Source organism: Plecotus auritus, assembly GCF_963455305.1.
Source record: "Plecotus auritus genome assembly, chromosome: 7".
In the NCBI taxonomy this organism is placed as follows: Eukaryota; Metazoa; Chordata; class Mammalia; order Chiroptera; family Vespertilionidae; genus Plecotus; species Plecotus auritus.
Window position 1 is genome coordinate 107,535,034 of NC_137774.1, and position 20,304 is coordinate 107,555,337.

Consider the following 20,304-nt stretch of genomic DNA (forward strand, 5'->3'; position numbering starts at 1 on the left):
TTTAAAAAAAGTAAGTAAATATGATATTCCATTAGCAAAAAGTTACCCTAGTATTTTGACAGCAAAAAGTAATGTAAAATATATTTAAAATACAATTACATAATAATCTGATTAGATGAAAGCAGTGTTACATAAACACTGTTAAAAATAGGAACATAATGTATTTTGATTTTTTTAACACTCTCTTAAGATTGACTCATATCATTTTATCAATTCAGTTTCGATTGACTTAGAGGTGACTTGATTTACAGGTGACTGCTAATAGGAAACATACCAGAAGCAAGTGGAACTAGCAAACAGAACGCTGTCAGAGAAGGTGATATGCTTTTGCTTTTAGCTTCTTTGTTTTTGCTGTTAGCTGTTGAATATGCAGATACCGCCTGTCCAGGTCAAACATTTTTCTGTAGTAATTATTTATATTTCTGTAATTTTTATTAATAGCGGCCTCAACAACTCAACAACCAGCACATCTCCAAAGATGAACTGTGAGCAAACAATAAGGACCATGGTGTGTTAAGATAAGCAGGACATGGTTGCCGCCCTCTGGAACAGACAAGCTCTAGTCTAGGGTGAGGATTTATCTGAGATTACACTGTAGCATCATTGCTGACAGAACATTGCCACAGGTGTATAATTGTACTTGTGATGAATAAAGCTGTTGTAATGTAATGTGTTCATTAATGAATCTGAGGAGAAGGCAGTGTAGGTGAGGCTCAGAGGCTGCTGGCTTTCTGAGCATTTCTTTGCTTCTGCAGCAGGGCTATTTCCACTCCCTTAGCACCATCCTCTCTCTTCATCTTCAAGAGCTTGCAGTTAAGTCAGCCTGAACATTCCTCCTCCATCTATCTTCCTTTCCTTTGCTTTCTCCAGCCTGTCTTTTTCATTCAGATCTCAGCACAATGTAACATTTTCTCAGAATATCTCCTTTAAACCTCTTCTTCTGTGATAGGGACTTTTCCTATGAGCTCCCATAGAAACCTGTCATGTCGCTTTTATCACTTGTGTATTGCCTATTGTGTGTGTATTTTTCTTCTCTAGACTGAAAAGTTTCAGAAGTCTGGACTGTCTTGCCTTTTCCACTGTTTTATCTCCAGGAACCAGGGTGTTGAAAATAATTGCATCACATTTTGTGCCATTGCATAAACCATTAAGTAAATGGCGCCCCCTAGGGATGCATAGTATGCAGCCTGTACCAGGTCTAGTATAATTCTGTCCTGTAGTCTTAATAAAAACTACTATTTGTGAGATGAATGAATACTAAACCAAATATTCCCTAAAATTTTCCCTAATTCTAAAATTCTATGGCTATTCATAAAATTTACAAACTAGATCTCAGTATAAATTACAAAAACTGCCAAACTACACGACATAATATTCAGTTTCATATTTATAGGCATACTCAGTTTTAATACACAATCATATAAAATACAAGTTATAGCAATAATAACAGTGAAACACATTTATTGAAGAACTTAATGTAAGATATATGTGCCTGTATATACAATAAACATTTTGAAAACTATCTACAGGGTTGATATATTTATAATTATGTATAGATGTAAAATTGTGTATCACTGTTGACTTGTGGAGTCTTCGATATTGTTTTTAACACTTTTTACTGAAAGTATTCTTTCAATATTTAAATTATACAAGTTTTCACAGTGGGAGTGCTTTCCTGAACCTTTTGACATTTCCATGCCAGTTTTGGAGCACTTCCTACTTTCTGATATAACAAAATGGTTTAGGCTTAGTTTACACACCCCAAATCCAAAATTTCTTCAAAGAGCCCTAGTCCCTTCCATTTAGAAACCAAAATCTGGGCTCTAGGTATCTCCGTGCCACCAAGGGTTCATTGCCTCTAGGCCCTTTGTGTGCACAGAACACATAGATACACACACGTGCAACATGTATACATTGTATTCATACATCTAAGGAGAGATTTCCCCTTCATTTATCATTCCGTAATCTACTTTTTCCTCCACAGTGAGAATACTGGTTTCTAAGAGCAATATAGTTAGTTCTTCAATTAATTTTATAAATACAAAATTTGGGAATACATTCATACCAGTTACAACAAACTTACAAAATTAATATTTCTGCCCTAGCTGGTTTGGCTCAGTGGATAGAGCGTTGGCCTGCGAACTGAAGGGTCCTGGGTTCGATTCCAGTCAAGGGCACATGCCCAAGTTGCGGGCTCGATCCTCAGTGGGGGACGTGCAAGAGGCAGCCAATCAATGATTACCTGTCATCATTGATGTTTCTATCTCTCTCTCCCTCTCCCTTCCTCTCTGAAATCAATAAAAATGTATTAAAAATTTAAAAAATTAATTTCTTTGGAATTCATTTTGCTCTTAGGATATATCACACCAAAGGGATAAAGTCAGAGAAACACATATAAAAGTTACTTGGACTATTTTTTCTTTTTTGTTGTTATAAAGTTGATGTACATTTAAGTCATTTTACTTTTGTAGTTTCTCCATCCTCTTAAATTCAACTTTCCCTTTGGAATGTGTAAAACATTAACATGGTTCAAGAGTCAAATTTGCATTAAAATTACATTCTGTGATGTCGCATTCCTTTCTACCCTATTTTCATACACTGCTTCTAGATCATTTATTTATGGTCCATAATATTGAGATTTATAGAGATGTTTAAGTTAGGAATAAAGATAAAAATGATAGATTGTAATTTGTGAAGTAGTACAAATGGAGTTAATACAAAGGAGCACATTTAAGGCATGATATTTTATATTTAAAAGCATAAATATATTTAATGACTTATTTGAATATTGGTTTTAATGTTATATAAATCAAATTTTCTTTAAATATGTTATTTTAAAAAAAACTTTTTTTATATATCAATGATGGAAGTCAACTAGAAAATGATGATATCTATGGTCACAAAGTGTCATTTGAAAGGTAGAGGCTACTTTGTTGACAGGTGAGTACTATAATCTGGTCAAAAATTATTTTTCCAGAAGAAAGACTTAAATAGCTACTGTCAATGAGCTCTAAATATGAAGTCAGAAGACTCGATTTTCAGTCTTAACTCTGCCTTAAGTAGTTGTTGGACTTGGGCAAGAAATTTCACCCCTTCATGCCTTAGTTTTCTTATCTGTAAAATAAATACAGAGGTGGGAAAAGGAAGTAGAACAAACATTTTTAATCTAACAATTTATGATTTTTATAATGCTATAAGTTGTTACCAAAAATATATTTATTTTTCAGTGATTTTCAAACTTTTTGTTCCAGTGATTAACTTTGAGTCATTCATTATATGCCAACTATCAGCCATTATACCACAATGAGCTGGGGCCCAGAACTGTCCATTTTTAATGAATTAGTGTTTCAGATGATACAACTGCAGAGATCCATGGACCATACTTCGAAAAACCTGACCTGCATATTGATGTGACTGGCCTCAAGTTGAACAGACCTTAATATTGAAGAACTTGGTTGCCTATGTGGCATGATTCCAATAGCTCTGAATATGTTTCTTGCTTAAAGATAATACTTCTCACATCAAATTTGATGAACCATTATTTTCAGAATAAAGTCAATCCTTTGGAGAAAATCCAAATCCACGGTAAAATTGCTTCAAGTCATTTATATTTTAATATAAATAATTTGTCAAGTTATGCAATTTTATAGCTTGGAGAGATATTAGTGAATTGATTCAAAGTCCCAATTATTCAGTTCTATCTGAGAAGTGAAGTGCTTAATTCATGGTCTGACAATGAATGTAATGTCAGATTCAACAGTGAAGTCAAATCTCTTTGCTTATGTCATGTTCATTAAACCTCGGAACCTTTCTTTTCTTTGAGAAGTCCTGCATAAGAGTGGCATACGGTAAATTGAACAATGCCTTGCAAAGCAATAAGACACTTCCTAATTTCTGGAATCTCTGAATGTTACCTTACCTGGTAAAAGGGACTTTGAAGGCATGATTAAGTTAAAGATCTTGAGATGGGGAGATTACCTAGGTGGGTCCAATGTAATCACAAGGGTCCTTTAAAAAAAAGGTGTGTGTGTGTGGCGGGGGGGGGGGGGGGGCGGGGGGATGCAGGAAGGTCAGACAGAGAGGGCCAAGTATTGAATCCAGGGAGAAAGATGAGGAACCAAGGAACAAAGACAGCTTCCGGATGCTGAGAAAGGCAAGGAACAGAGTCTCCCCTAGAGAATCTAAAAGGAACCAGCTCTGCATTAGTTTGATTTTCTCCCTATAAAACTCCTTTTTGATTTCTGAACTCTAGAATTGCAAGATAATAAGCTCGTGTTGTTTTAAGTCACTACGTTTATAGTAATTTGTTGCAGCATCACAAGAAACTAATACAGGAGGTTGGAGGAAGCCTAGGGCACTGGAAGCCAGTAAGCAGAAAATTAAAAGGAGGAACAAGGAAGGAGGATGCATGACAAAGATGACTCATTGGATGAACCTCAGTGGAGCTAGTGGCCACATTCAGAGCTTAAGGCAGAACAGAAGTTCTAATCAAGTAGTTTGTACTCCCATACTTTAAATAGATGAGAAACTTTATCTGCTTTATCCACGAAGTATGAACAAATGCTAAACATATACTAATGACACTTGTGACTCACCAACTAGAGGACACAGCCAGTTTTCCAGCAGTGCTAATGGATTTGCACAGATATTGCTTTTCATTCTCCTTTTAAATGCTGGAACTCATTTGTAGGTCAGACAGTCTGTAATTCAAACAGATTACAATTGATTGGATTCTGTTGGAACTACCTCCCCAACCATAGCCAGATCCCGTCATGTAAAAACCAAGTTAGAACCATTAATTAATTTGTAATGTCACCTAGGAAAAAAACTTTCTTAAAAGATAATTTCCAAAAGAATCTTTTATCAAATCTAACCTTTACACTAAGTCTCCTCTTTAGACTTAATACATTCAGGACCCCTTTACAGCAAGAGCTGTAATTGCCAGGGCACAGCGTCAAACAGACCTGAGTTCAAATCTTTGTTCCTCTACTTACTTGCTGGGTAACTGTGAGCTAGTTGCTTGGTCTCTATGCATTTGTTTCCTCATCCATAGAATGGAAGTTAGAGCAGAGCCTGTTCTATTAAAGTCATGGAACAATAACATGGGATATAGTAAAGAAAGTATGCTTAGTTCAGTTGCTATTATATTGGGCCACCCTCTAAAGCAGTGGTTCTCAACTTTCTAATGCCGCGACCCTTTAATACAGTTCCTCATGTTGTGGTGACCCCCAACCATGAAATTATTTTCGTTGCTACTTCATAACTGTAATTTTGCTACTGTTATGAATCGTAATGTAAATATCTGTGTTTTCCAATGGTCTTAGGCGACCCTGCTAGCGGTTCTCAACCTGTGGGTCTCGACCCACAGGTTGAGAACCACTGCTGTAGAGCCTAAGACCATCGGAAAACACAGATATTTACATTACGATTCATAACAGTAGAAATAGCCTACAAGGGCTTCCTGGCTTTTGTGATAGAAGCCTAAGCCCTCAGGAGAACTGGGGGTGAGGTAAGGATGTGGAGGGAGTCAAAGAAGAAGGTCTGTGGGAAGGGGCAGAGCTTGGCAGTACCTGGAGGGAGAGAAGGACTGTCCTGAGGCTACAGTGGTACTACCCACACCAGGAGGAGATGAGCAAGGTCTGAAAGTCCAGGTCTGGATTCTGAACAATAACTATTGACAGAGGGGGCAGGGGAGAGGAATGATACCTGATGGAATGACCCTGAGAGGTGTGTGCTATCATTACATAACTTGATTATAAGTCTCTTCACCAACTACACCATGCAAGTCCTTATTCTGATTTTATTATGTAACACAGCTTGTAATTCCTGATTGTGTTCATTCTCTGTTTAACCTTTTAACTCCAAACCATGGACGCCTGTACTGGAATAGATTGCTGCGTTGATAATATGTGCTCAGCACTTTAAATGCCTGATCTCATCAGAATGTGACAACAAGCCTTAGAGAAATAGTTTTGTGAGGTGGTAGTTGAGATTCATGGCCAAGATTGTGGATTTTAGAGAGTTGCAGAGTCATGGTTTGAACCCAAGTCTATTTGACTGCTGAGCCAGGCTCTCTGCCATTAAATTATGCTGCTCTGAGGCAGTGATCACAACCTGTGGATCCACACCCAGAGGTCCATCAAGTTAGGGCCAGGGGTTTATATATGTAGTGCTTGTGTGCTTAATAAAAGATAGACTCACTTATATAAAAAGAAATTTCAATAACCTGGACAACTAAACTCTTTTAGGCACTATGTCAAAATGATATAGCAGGTGCATATATAGAGCCCCATTTGAAAGTCAGGTAGGGATTCTTGGGGACAGAGGGAGATTCTTCTCTAGGTAAGTGGAATATACAGAGAGCAGAATCTCACCCCAGGGAAGAAGAGCCAGGCAGATGAAGCCCTCGAGGCCACCTGCTGTACTAAGCAGAGGGAAAAGAGCAAGGTATATAGATAAGGAATTAAGACCATGTGGGTGGTGGTGAAGAGCATGACCTCCGAAATAATCGGAATTGAATCTCATTTCTGCCACTTGCTCTGTAACCCTGGGAAACTGGACTTGTTAATGAGAACCCTCTGGGATAGAACTTGTAATTCCATCATGTTGCCAAATCTGCCCCAGGATCTAGTGCACTGGGGTCAAAGTTTATGCTTTGTTTCACTTTCCAATTAGCCTTCCTCTTTTGAGGTGCACAGGGAGTTTTGAGCACTGAGTGAGTGAATATGGGTGAAGCTTCTAGCACAGTACCTGGCAAATCGTGTGGTATGCCTTGTGTGGTTTAAATGAGATAAGGCAAAGAGCCAAAAACCTTAAGTGGTCAGCAAAACGCCAGTTACTGAGTAGGTCTTTGGCCAAGTTCTGCTTTCTTTCTCTCCCTGGGACCCGTGGTGCTTTGTGTCCAAGCCTTCCTTGAGACAGAGAAGTAAATGGAAGAGATGTGTATGTGGCCAGAGATAAAATGCTGCCTCAAATTCTTCATGCTCTATTCCCCAAGAGAAAACTGGCGAAATCTCGTGCAGATGTATAAAATCTGACAGAAGATTTAAAGCAACAACAAAGGACATATTAACAGCCATAAGAAGGAACATTTGGTAGATAATATTATCACTTAAAAAATATAGAGAAATATTAATATGAAAGAAAGCAGAACTGAATTATTTTTAAAAGCACAGAGTAGTCCATAGTGTGGTCATCAGAAATAATCAACAACGTGGCCCCTAGGACTCTAAGGAAAGAGTTCAAATTCAGAGAGCAAAGCAAGAGAGTATGCAAAAATCTTAGAAAGATGTCAATCTTATAATGGTCAAAATATGTTCTTTATAAAATTTTTGGTGCTTTAAAGTATTTCCTTAGAATTCACTACAGAGCAGCTCTTCCTCCAGCAAGCTGAATTGTGAAATGTTACTCTACTTAACCTTTAAGGAATCACATTACTTGTTCCTTTTCTGATTCAAAAAAATGTAGAAGTGTTTTTTTCTCAATTCTAAGCCCATTTTGTTCTGTCTTTTGGGCTCACAGGACGACAGGAGGCTGTCTAGGGCCAGCCAGGTAAGGCAGCCAATACATGTTGAAACAAATAGGAGAATCCTTTCTTCCACCTTCGCCTGTCCACTCTGGGGTATCTTTGGAAAAACTCTGCAATAGTGCAGACCCATTCTAAGGTCAATGGTCAGCTTGAATCTATCCCAGTCATCTTCAGAAGCAGATTTCAAATAACTCAGGCCTGGAAGATGTGATCACCTATTTTGAGAGGAAGACCTGGAGCATGGGAATTGAGGAAGCTGGGGAAGCAAAGAGTGTCACAATGGAGCCAGGCAGCCACACAGATATGGCCCACCTGCCAGGGCGTGAGCAGAAAAGCTTACACAGCAGTTCAGCAAGCTCTCTTTAGGGAAAGAAAAAGTTCAGCCACAGAAAAAGACAAAACAACAAAAACAACTAAAAAAACACACAAAACAAAACACTACAAGATGTTTATTATTGAGCAGCATGGTAATCTGCAGACAGAATGATTAGTTGAAATAAGAACTGGATTTATTCAAGCCTCCCCGCTATATATGGATATAGGTTGGTTACTTACCTCACAATACCTCAGTTTTTCATCTGTAAAATGGGGCAAAAATATCTATAATAAGGAAAACTCTTTAGGTTGCAAATAATAAAAATCCACTGTTAGGGACTGAATGTTTGTATCCTCCCCAAGTTCATAGGTTGAAACCTTGCTCTCCAGTGTGGTGGTATTGGGAGGCGGGGCCTTTGGGAGATAAATTATGGTTAGATGAGATCATTTTGGTGGAGCCCTCAGGTATGATATAGTGCCCTTAGAGGAGTCAGCAGAGCCTGCTTCTTCTCCCTGCTCTCTGCCATGGGTCTGTACAATAAGAAGTCAGCAGTCTGCAGCCTGGAACAGGGTTGTCACAAGAATTCAGCCATGCCCTGACCAGTTTGGCTCAGTGGATAGAGCGTCAGCCTGCAGACTGAAGGGTCCCAGGTTCGATTCCGGTCAAGGGCATGTACCTTGGTTGCGGGCACATCCCCAGTAGGGGGTGTGCAAGAGGCAGCTGATCGATGTTTCTCTCTCATCGATGTTTCTAACTCTCTATCCCTCTCCCTTCCTCTCCGTAAAAAGTCAATAAAATGTATTTTTTTTAAAAAAAGAATTCAGCCATGCTGGCACCCTCATTTCATTTTTCCAGCCGCCAGAACTGTGAGAAATAGATTTCTGTTGTTTACAAGCCACCCCATCGGTGGTACTTTGTCATTGGTGGTACTTTCCCTTCAGGTAGTTTAAATGGGTGGTACTAAGACACCCATTTAAACTACCTGAAGGGAAAGGAAATTCAGGATTCGCTCATAAAATGCAGTTCAAACATGGCTGGATCCAGGGCTTCAACTCATTGAGTAATTTTTATCTTTTTATTTCATTTGGGCTCACCTCAACATTTTGACCTCGTTCCATCCTACTCTAGACAACTTGGATTTTCAAAGCAACTCCAAATGTATATCCATCTAGTAACACGACCTCCAAAGCAACAGAGCATTTTTCCCTATATCAATGTCAGTAGGAAAGTGCCGCGGAGAACTTCTATAGGGTCCACGAGAATCACATGCAATTTCTGAACCTTTCACTGTGAACAAGACAACGGGGGTGGTCATTTTGACTGACCAGGATCTGTCACACGGGCAAGCGTGGGACTGTCATTAACTGGAACCATGTGAGCAGGGCAGGCATTCCCCTAAGGAAGTGGAAGGCAGTTATCGATGTCAGAAAAAGGGAAACAGGACAAAGCACCAAGCAGAGAAAACTAGAGGTATCGCAGACCTCTACAAAATCTTTCTCAGCATGGTACTAGAAGGATGAAAATAATGTGAAAAACTCTATTCAAATGTTCCTTATTCAATTTGTAAATGTACTATATCTATATTCAGAAACTACAAAGATTACTAAGGGTAACATACAGAGAAAAAATATTATGAGACGGTGTTTAGATTTTGTCACAGTGTCCGACTATGGTGATGGGTTTCTGGTTCTCAATACATCTTGAGATTTGATGGGGTCTGAAGTATCACAATACTTGTTCAGGTTTGACTAAGGGAAGAATTCCCTCTGAGAAAAGGTTAAGAAGAATATGATAAAGTATATACATTCTTCACTGAAGAAATCTAATAAGTTTAGGCACAAATATACAGTAATGGTTATGGATGCAGTCTTCCCTGTAGGACACATAACCTGTAAAGATTTTATGCAGCCTTCCAATTTGAGGTAATTATTCATATCTTTCCTCCACAAAGCAACAAAACTAGCTTCTTCTACTTAGATTATACATGCATTGATGTATTTTTGTGGAAATACTAGTATTAGCTCATTGTTAGGATATCTAAGTGTATCATGGAAAAAACCTTAAGAGAATCAAAATATCCTGATTTTTCTCTTCCACTTAAGTCTTCTTGACCACTGTAAAAACTTTCCTAAATCCTTACCCACCAACTTATACAGCACTCTAAGATATACTGATACAGCGATAACAGACCCAGTTATTAATAACAGGAAAGGAGCAAAGGGAGGCCATGTCATGTAGGCATGCCATTGATGCAGCTTTGCTAGGAAGCTGCAAAGCCACTGGTCTGTTCCCCACAGATCCTGGGGGAAAGGACTGGACAGGGGCAGTTTATGTGCATACCCAGTAAGGTCTGGGTGACAGTGACGTAGGGAAGGTACTTGTGTGTCAGTCACACTGGGAACAGGTTATTGACCCAAATAGGCTTGGCCACTGCAAGCATGGGAAGATTTGAGATAAGATTTGTTTAAAAACTCCTAACAAAAGAGCTCTCTCAGGACTCTTATTGCAGGCAGCATGCTCTTCTGGCTCCCCTGCATTCACCCACGTGGCCCACAGCCATGTGGACCCCACACACAATGGACTAATGGACTGATGCTGTACTGGATGCAACTCCACAATGGAACAGAAACTCTGGACACTAGTTTTGCTTCCAGTTCTGCTAAATTCCCAGTTGCACCTCTTCTAGGACTGGTTTCAGGGAAATGGGACTTTGCAAAATCAGAGATGAAATTCCACACAAATAAAAAAAACACTCATCCTCCTGAGTGTTTGGGTTGGGTCCTTGCAAAAGAAACCTCTAGATAGACTGATCAACAATAATAATAATAATAATAATAATAATAATAATAATAATAAAAAGAGACATCACTATGGATCCTGAAGAATCATACAGACAAAAGGGTACCATATTACAAATAATTTTATATCAATACATTTGTCAAAATAGATAAAATAAGCAAATTCCATGAACAATTTAAAACTTACACAAAAGAAACTGATAATCTAAATAGTCCCATGTCTATTAAATAAATTGAATTCCTATATAATAAAAGGGTAATATGCAAATTGTCCCCTCCACTGGAAGTTTTACCAGAATTTGACAATGGCGTGGGTCCAGCCTGCCACCTGCCTGTAGCCCCTCCCCCTGTCCAGCCCTGCCCCCAATCAGCCCTCCCACCCCAATCAGGTCCCCTCCCCCCCGCTGGCCTGGCCCAATTAGCCCAATCGGGGCAGGCTGGCCAGACCCCACCTGTGCACAAATTCATGCACCAGGCCTCTAGTATTTAAATAAAAACCTTCCCACACAGATATCCCCAGGCCCAGATGGCTTCACTAGTATATTGTATCAAACATATATAGATGATCTTAATGCAAATTCTTTCAGAAAATACATGAGAAGAAAAACGTTCCCAACTCTTTTTTTGTGGCTAGAAATCCCTTGATAGCAAAATCAGAATATAAATATGCAACAAGTTGTGCTGTTTGCTAAATGTGTGACCTTGAGCAAGTTGCTTTATCTCTCCAGCTTTCAATTTTCTCATCCATGACCATTCAAGAGAATATTCTGGCTTGGAATCTGGCATGTGGAGAAGAGCCTGGAGGAGAGACCAGCATCTGGCTCATTTCCTGCCCCTGTCTTCAGGAGAGATGCTCCCAGTGGCAGATTTCTCATCTCTTCCCACTTCCAAACAATAGCAACTGACTGTGAATGGACTAGGGTTCTTTCCTTTTAGGTTTTCTTTATATAAAACTAGAGGCCCGGTGCAGATTCATGCACATTGAAAGCAAATTAATTAGAAGGTGGCTGGCGGGACTGGGCAAGACGGGCCAAATATGCCCTGGAGCCAATCTCCCGTGGTCCCTCCCTGGGCGGCCACACCTGGGGCAGCACCGGGGCTTGAAGGGCATCTGCAGATTGAGCAGGGTCCCTCCGGTAAGCGGGGTCCCTTGGCCTGGCCTGCGGGGGTGGGGCCAAACTGGCAGTCCAACATCCCCCAAGGGGTTCTGCAGTGCAAGAGGGTATTCTGCAAAGTTTCTGTCACTCAGCAGCTCCTGCATTGAGTGTCTGCCCCCTGGTGGTCATTGCACATGATAGCTACTGGCCGATCAGCCAGTCAGCCAGTCGCTTAGGCATATGTGTGTGTGTGTGTGTGTGTGTGTGTATTTATATAGACTAGAAGCCCGGTGCATGGATTCGTACACCGGTGGGATCCCTCGGCCTGCCCTGTGCCCTCTCGCAATCCAGGACCCCTCAGGGGATATCAGAGTGCCGGTTTCGGCTGGATCCCTGCAGGCCAGGCCGAGGGACCCCCACTGGTGCACAAATCCATGCACTAGACCTCTAGTATGCATATAAGATCTTTGGTTAATCTCTTTCCACCCTTCCCCCTCCCCCACCTTCCCTCTGAGATTCATCAGTCTGTTCCATTTTTTCATGCCTGTGGTTTCTGCTCCTGCACTGAGCATCTTCCCCCTGTTGGTCAGTGTGCATTCATAGCTACTAAACAGTTGGACAGTCAGATGGTCAGACGGTCGCTTAGGTTTTTATATATATAGATAGGTAAGTTTCAAACAAAGAAACTCAGGAGAGCAAGGGTGAGCCTCTTGGAAATGCAGGTATGCATTATAGGAGAGAGAGAATGGATTGAGACAATCTGGGCTATACAATTTTCTATCCTCACCTGCTCCTTCCCTCCCCACCCCCTTTACCCACCATTAAATAACTATTTAACTGTCTGTCTCTATCTCTCTCACTAAATAACTATTGCTTATTGATTTGCCTCTTAGACTTATGGTTGTGGCAAGAAACATTTGAGAACTGCTTCCTAGATGATCCCTCCCTCTATTCGGTTGGTGTGGCTCAGTGGTTGAGCATCAACTATAAACCAGGAGGTCACAGTTTGATTCCAGATCAGGGCATATGTCCAGGTTTCAGGCTCCATCCCCAGTGGGGAGCGTGCAGGAGGCAGCAGATCAATGATTCTTTCTCATCATTGATGTTTCTATCTCTCTCTCTCTCCTTTTTCTCTCTGAAATTAATAAAAAATATATTTTTTAAAAAGAACCCCTCCCTCCAAAAAATACTGAGAGCCTACTATATGGCAGACAATGAGGTAAGCAAAACCAAACGTGCCATTTGGCCTCATGAAGTGGATGGTCTATGGTCATTACAGACTTGATTAAACAAAGACAACTATATGCTAGTTGTTCCAAGTGACTCTATATGCTAACTATTGTTATCCCTGTTTTATAACTGATGTAGCTGAGACTTGGAAAAAATAACTTGCTGAACTTAGGAAAGCTAGAAAGAAAAAGAAAGGTCTGGAAGATGGCGACCGGCAGGAAGGTAGGGAGGGAGAGAGTGTGAGAGAGTGAGGAACCCATAGAGGAGAGTGTAGACATGTGTGGTGTGTGTGTATATGAGCTAGGGACAGTTAGATTCTGCAGGTCCTCCAAGGGGCTGCCAAACCGGGCAGTCTTAGACAGCAGAGCCCCGCGCACAAAGCGGACACTTCTGGGCGGCCAGTACAGGCACGGAGACCATGGCATCTTGAGAAACAGAGCTGCTTGAGACTAGGATCCTGGTCTCAGACACAAACCAGGATCCTGCAGCCACTGGGGACAGAGAACTGTGACCACAGCTTCAGACCAACAGACAACAAGAATCCAGACTTCCCGGCAGCAGATTTCTGTGAGTCAAAGAGCCTATCCCCCTCCCCAAAGGCTCATGGATAGCACCATAGTAACTGATAGACGGCCTCTTGCTAAAGCTGAAGCTCCCCTACGGGGAATTTGAGCTTGAGGGAGAGTGCACGGATCGCAGCGCTGCTTCTGGAATTTGAGAGACTGGAATCTGCTCCCGCAACACAATCAGGTGAAGAAACCCAAAGCCCACACAGGGCGGCAGTGCCACCTGACTTTGATTCTGGGCAAGTGCACACGGAAGTCAGTTTTCCGCAGCGCAGGCACGCCACAGAGCTATTGTGCAACCCAGTCCCCCATGGTGACCTGGACCCAAATTCTCCTGGCAAGAGGCAGCACTGAGCACCACCGACTTGACTCTGTTTCTTACCATGTGCGCCTGGGATCCCTGACTCACAGCGCATTCACACTAAGAGCCAGTGACTCCAATTCTTGGTGCATGTGCACACGGGGACCCTGATTCTCAGTGAGAAGCCGCACAAGGCAACAGAGACTCTGATACTCGATTCTTGGTGCAGACACAGGGAAACTCTGACTCCTGGCACGTGCTGGGGGACTCATTTTCAGCACACGACAACAGTGTGGTGCAGGCAGGGTCCCTGATTCTAGGTGCACACACGAGACCACACTGAATGCTGGGAACACTGACCCTGGGCAAGCCTGGTTCCCACCAACCCACGGCAGCTACACATCCTAGTGTTGGAGCACTTTAGTGAAACTCGGGTGGTGCGAAGTTCCCACGGCACATGGCCCAGGTCCATGCAACTCGAAGTTTGAACCTTCTGGTGATAGTCAGAATGGGAAGACGACACAATCCCCAGAGGAAAGAAAATGAGGTGTCACCAAGAAAGAAAATTAGTGAAACTGAAGCATGCAACATGACCGAAAAAGAGTTCAGAGTAATGGTCGTGGAATTTATACATTGGATGGATGAGAAAATCAACAACCTATGCAAGAATCAGGAAGAAATGAAAAGTGATATAGCTATAATCAAAAACACCATGGAAAGTTTCAACAGTAGACTAGAGGAAGCAGAGGACCAAATTAGTGAGTTATAAGATCAAGTACAGAAACAAGCTCAATCAGAACAGCAATTGGAGAAAAAAAATAAAAATCAGGAGGAAAGCCTAAGGGAGCTTTGGGTCAACATGAAATGAAATAACATACATATAATAGGGCTGCCAGAAGGACAAGAAAAGCAACAAGGATTAGAAAATCTATTTGAAGAAATAATGACAGAAAACTTCCCGGATATGGGGAAGAAAAAAGTTACACAAGTACAGAGAGTCCCAAGCAGGATGAACCCCAAAAGACCCACACCAAGACAAGTCATGATTTCAATGGCAAATATCATCGACAAAGAGAGAATCTTAAAGGCGGCAAGAGAGAGAGACAGAGAGTTACCTAGAAAGGAACCCCCATCAGATTATCAAATGATTTCTCAACAGAAACACATCAAGCTAGAAGGGAATGGAAGGAGGTATACAAAGTGTTGCAAAGCAAAGGACTGAATCCAAGAATACTCTATCCAGCAAGACTATCAATCAAAAATGAAGGGGAAATCAGGAGCTTCGCAGACAAAAAAAGGCTAAGGGAGTTTATCACCACCAAACCAGCAATGCAAGAAATGCTAAAGGGAATACTGTAAAAAGAAGAAATAAACAGGTAAGAAGGAACACAGACACAAAAATAGATATGACTACAAACAAATACCTTTCAGTAATAACTTTAAACGTAAATGGACTAAGTGCTCCAATCAAAAGACATCGAGTGGCTGAATGGATAAAGAAACACAACCCATGTATATGCTGTCTACAAGAGACCCACCTCAGAACAAGAGACTCACACAGATTGAAAGCGAAGGGATGGAAAAATATCTTTCAGGCAAATGGAAATGAAAAAAAAGCTGGGGTAGCAATACTTATATCTGACAAAATAGACCTCAAAGTAAATGCCATAACAAGAGATAAGGAAAGCCACTTCATAATACTAAAGGGATTGATACAACTAGAGGATATAACCCTGATAAACATATATGCACCCAACGCAGGAGCACACAAATACATAACAAAACCCCTGGAAGATATCAAGGGAGAGATTGACAACAATACAATCATAGTACGGAACTTTAATACACCACTGACATCACTGGATAAATCCTCTAGACAAAAAATCAGCAAAGACACAGCAAACCTAAATGACTCACTAGATCAGATGGACTTAACTGACATCTTCAGAAAATTTCACCCCAGAGCCACGGAATATACGTTCTTCTCAAGTGCACATGGGACATTTTCAAAAATAGACCACATATTGGGTTACAAGCAAAGTCTCCCCAAATTCAAGAAGATTGAAATCATACCAAGCATCTTCTCAGACCACAATGCCATAAAATTAGAAATAAACTACAATAAAAACAATCCAAAAATCTCAAACACTTGGAAGCTGAATAGCATGCTATTAAATAATGACTGGGTTACCAAAAAGATCAAAGAAGAAATTAAAAGCATCCTAGAAACTAATGACAACAAAAACACAACAATCCAAAATCTATGGGACACAATGAAAGAAGTCCTGAGAGGGAAGTTTATAGCTCTACAAGCCTACCTCAAAAAACAAGAAAAAATGGTAGTAAATCATCTAACTCTACAACTCAAAGAATTAGAAAGAGATCAACAAGAAAAGCCCAGAGTGAGCAGAAGGAAAGAGATAATAAAGATCAGAGCAGAAATAAATGACATAGAGACCAACAAACAATACAAAAGATCAATGAAACCAAGACCTGGTTCTTTGAAAGGATAAACAAGATTGATGAACCTCTAGCCAGGCTCACCAAGAAGCAAAGAGAGGACTCAAATAAACAAAATCAGAAATGAGAAAGGTGAAATAACAACAGACACCACTGAAATACAAAGGATTGTTAAAAAATACTATGAACAACTCTAACACACTAGACAACCGAGAGGAAATGGACATATTCCTAGAAAAATACAACCTTCCAAAACTCAATCGGGAAGATTCTAATAATCTCAATAGGCTGATAACTATGGAAGAAATTGAAGCAGTCATCAAAAAGCTCCCAGCAAACAAAAGCCCGGGGCCAGACAGCTTCACAGGGGTGTTATACCAAACATTCAAGGAAGAACTAAAACCTATCCTCCTCAGACTATTCCAAAAAATTCAAGAGGAAGGAACACTTCCAAGCTCATTCTATGAAGCCAGCATCACCCTAATACTAAAACCAGATAAAGACAACACAATGAAAGAGAATTACAGGCCAATATCCCTCATGAACATAGATGCCAAAATCCTCAACAAAATTCTAGCAAATCGGATCCAGCAGTACATCAGAAAGATCATACACCATGACCAAGTAGGATTTATCCCAGGGATGCAAGGATAGTACAATATCTGCAAATCAATAAACGTGATACATCACATAAACAAATTGAGAGATAAAAATCACATAATCATATCAATTGACGCAGAAAAAGCATTTGACAAAATCCAACACCCCTTCTTAACCAAAACACTCAGCAAGGTGGGAATAGAAGGATCATACCTCAACATAATAAAAGCCATATATGAAAAATCCACAGCCAACATCATACTCAATGGGCAAAAACTAAAACCATTTCCCCTAAGAACAGGAACAAGACAGGGATGCCCACTCTCACCACTCCTGTTCAACATAGTACTGGAAGTACTAGCCATTGCGTTCAGACAAGAAGAAGAAATAAAAGGCATCCAAATTGGAAAAAAGGAAGAAAAACTGTCCTTATTTGCAGATGACATGATATTATACATAGAAAACCCTAAAGACTCCATCAAAAAATTATTAGACTTAATAAATGAATTTGGCAATGTAGCAGGATACAAAATTAATGCCAAGAAATCTATGGCATTTCTTTATACCAATAGTGAACTTTAGAAAGAGAGACTAAAAAAGCAATCCCATTTACCATTGCACCAAAAAAATTAAGATACCTAGGAATAAACTTAACTAAGGAGGTCAAAGACCTATATGCAAAAAACTACAGGACACTGAAAAAAGAGATAGAGGAAGACATAAATAGATGGAACAACATACCGTCCGTGTTCATGGATTGGTAGAATCACATCATCAAAATGCCCATACTACCCAAAGCAATCTACAGATTCAATGCAATCCCCATTAAAATACCAACAGCATATTTCACAGACCTACAATGAACTTTCCAAAAATTCATCTGGAATAAAAAAAGACCCCAAATAGCTGCAGCAATCCTGAGAAAGAGGAACAAAGTAGCTGGGATCTCAATACCAGATTTCAAGCTGTATTACAAAGCCACTGTTCTTAAAACAGCCTGGTACTGGCACAAGAACAGACATATAGATCAATGGAATAGAATAGAGAACCCAGAAATCGACCCAAAACACTATGCCCAATTAATATTTGACAAAGGAGGCATGAACATAAAATGGAGTCAAGATAGTCTCTTCAACAAATGGTGTTGGGAAAATTGGACAGATACATGCAAAAAAATGAAACTAGACCACCAACTTACACCGTACACAAAAATAAACTCAAAATGGATAAAGGACTTAAACATAAGACGGGAAACCATAAAAATTCTAGAGGAACCCACAGGCAGAAAAATCTCAGACATATGCCGAAGGAACTTCTTCACTGATACTGCTCCTAGGGCAATGGAAACTAAAGAGAAAATAAACAAATGGGACTACATCAAAATAAAAAGCTTTTGCACAGCAAAAGAAACCATCAACAAACCAACAAGAAAGCCCACTGCATGGGAGAACATACTTGCCAATGTTATCTCTGATAAGGGTTTAATCTCCAACATTTACAGGGAACTCATGCAGCTTAACAAAAAGAAGATAAACAACCCAATCAAAAAATGGGCAACTGATCTAAATAGACACTTTTCGAAGGACAGAAGGAAGGCTAAGAGACATATGAAAACATGCTCAAAGTCACTAATTATCCGAGAGATGCAGATCAAAGCAACCATGCGGTATCATCTCACCCGTCAGAATGGCTATCATCAACAAATCAACAAACAACAAGTGCTGGTGAGGATGTGGAGAAAAAGGAACTCTTTTGCACTGCTGGTAGGAATGCAGACTGGTGCAGCCACTGTGGAGAACAGTATGGAGTTTCCTCAAAAAACTAAAAATGGAACTCCCATTTGACCCAGTAATCCCACTCCTAGGAATATATCCCAAGAAACTAGAAACACGAATCAGAAAGGATATATGCACCCCTATGTTCATAGCAGCACAATTCACCATAGCTAAGATTTGGAAACAGCCTAAGTGCCCATCAGCAGATGAGTGGATTAAAAAACTTACATCTATACAGTGGAATGCTACGCTGCAGTAAAAAAGGAGTTCTTACCATTTGCAACAGCATGGATGGAACTGGAGAGCATTATGCTAAGTGAAATAAGCCAGTCAGAGAAAGACAAATACCACATGATCTCACTCATTTGTGGAATATAATGAACAACATAAACTGATGAACAGGGACAGATCCAGAGGCAGAGAAGCATCGATCAGACTGCCAGACCTCAGAGGGAAGGTAAGGGAGGGTGGGGGAAAGGAGGAGAGATCAACCAAAAGACTTGTATGAATGAGTATTAGCCTAACCAATGGACATGAACACCAGGGGGGTGAGGGCATGAGTATGGGGGGGGTGGTTGGGGGGTTAATGGAGGGATGAGGACACATATGTAATACCTTAATCAATAAAGAAATTTTAAAAAATTTTTAAAAAGGAGAAGAGCTACCATTTGAGCTTGAGTCTGTCCTACTCCAAAGTCCAAACTATGTACTGTGCTGTTTAATTAAAAAAGAGTTTAACATGATTCTGATTACATTTTACATATCACTAGCAGAGTAATTGATTTGTATTTCATCATGGCTAACAGTGCTATATTATATTCACTGCTTGTCAAGTTTTTGAGTGACTTATGTTGGATTTGAAGTTTATATTAGAATAAATTTAAAATTCTGCTAGATTGCATGAAATGCAAAAATCCTTAAAATATTTCTCCTTAATTTTGAAATGGAAATTAACTTAATAGAGAGTGTCCTTGACCTCACCCAGAAACATAGTGAATGGATGCTTCTGCAAAGGTTTGTATACAGGCTATTACGGGTTTGTGTATGTTTGAGGCTGGGGCTAGTAAGGTGGTCTGAGTATACTTGGGCAATAAAAGCCAACTCCAAACCCAAATCTCCACACTGCAAAGGGAACTTCTGAGTGAATTTCTGATGTCAGATAATAAGGTTGATAGACATACACACACAAAGATTACATTCTTTCTCACTAATAATTCTGATAAATACCATGTCTGCTCAGGATGTTAGCAGGTACTCTGCAGGAAGAGGTAACAGAAAATGATGCATCAAGTCCAAATCCTGATTCAGAATCTGAAACCCCTGGCAATATGTCCCAACTCTACATCTTCTTGCCTAACCATCTACCACCAATCCCTTCCTCTACCCACCTATACTTCAGCCATAACAGGAAGCAAACCACTTTCTAAATATTCCTCTAAGCCTCCACTTTTCTATGGAAGATCTATCTCGCTCGACCTTTTAGAACCTATAAGGCCCAATTACCTTCTCATCTAGAAAATCCCATTCCCATGGAAATTGATCTCTCTTTTCACCGGGTTTACAAAGAATGTTGCACACTCTTTGGTGATCTACTCATCACTGGTCCTAATCAAGGCATAGGGCATGAGGGAAG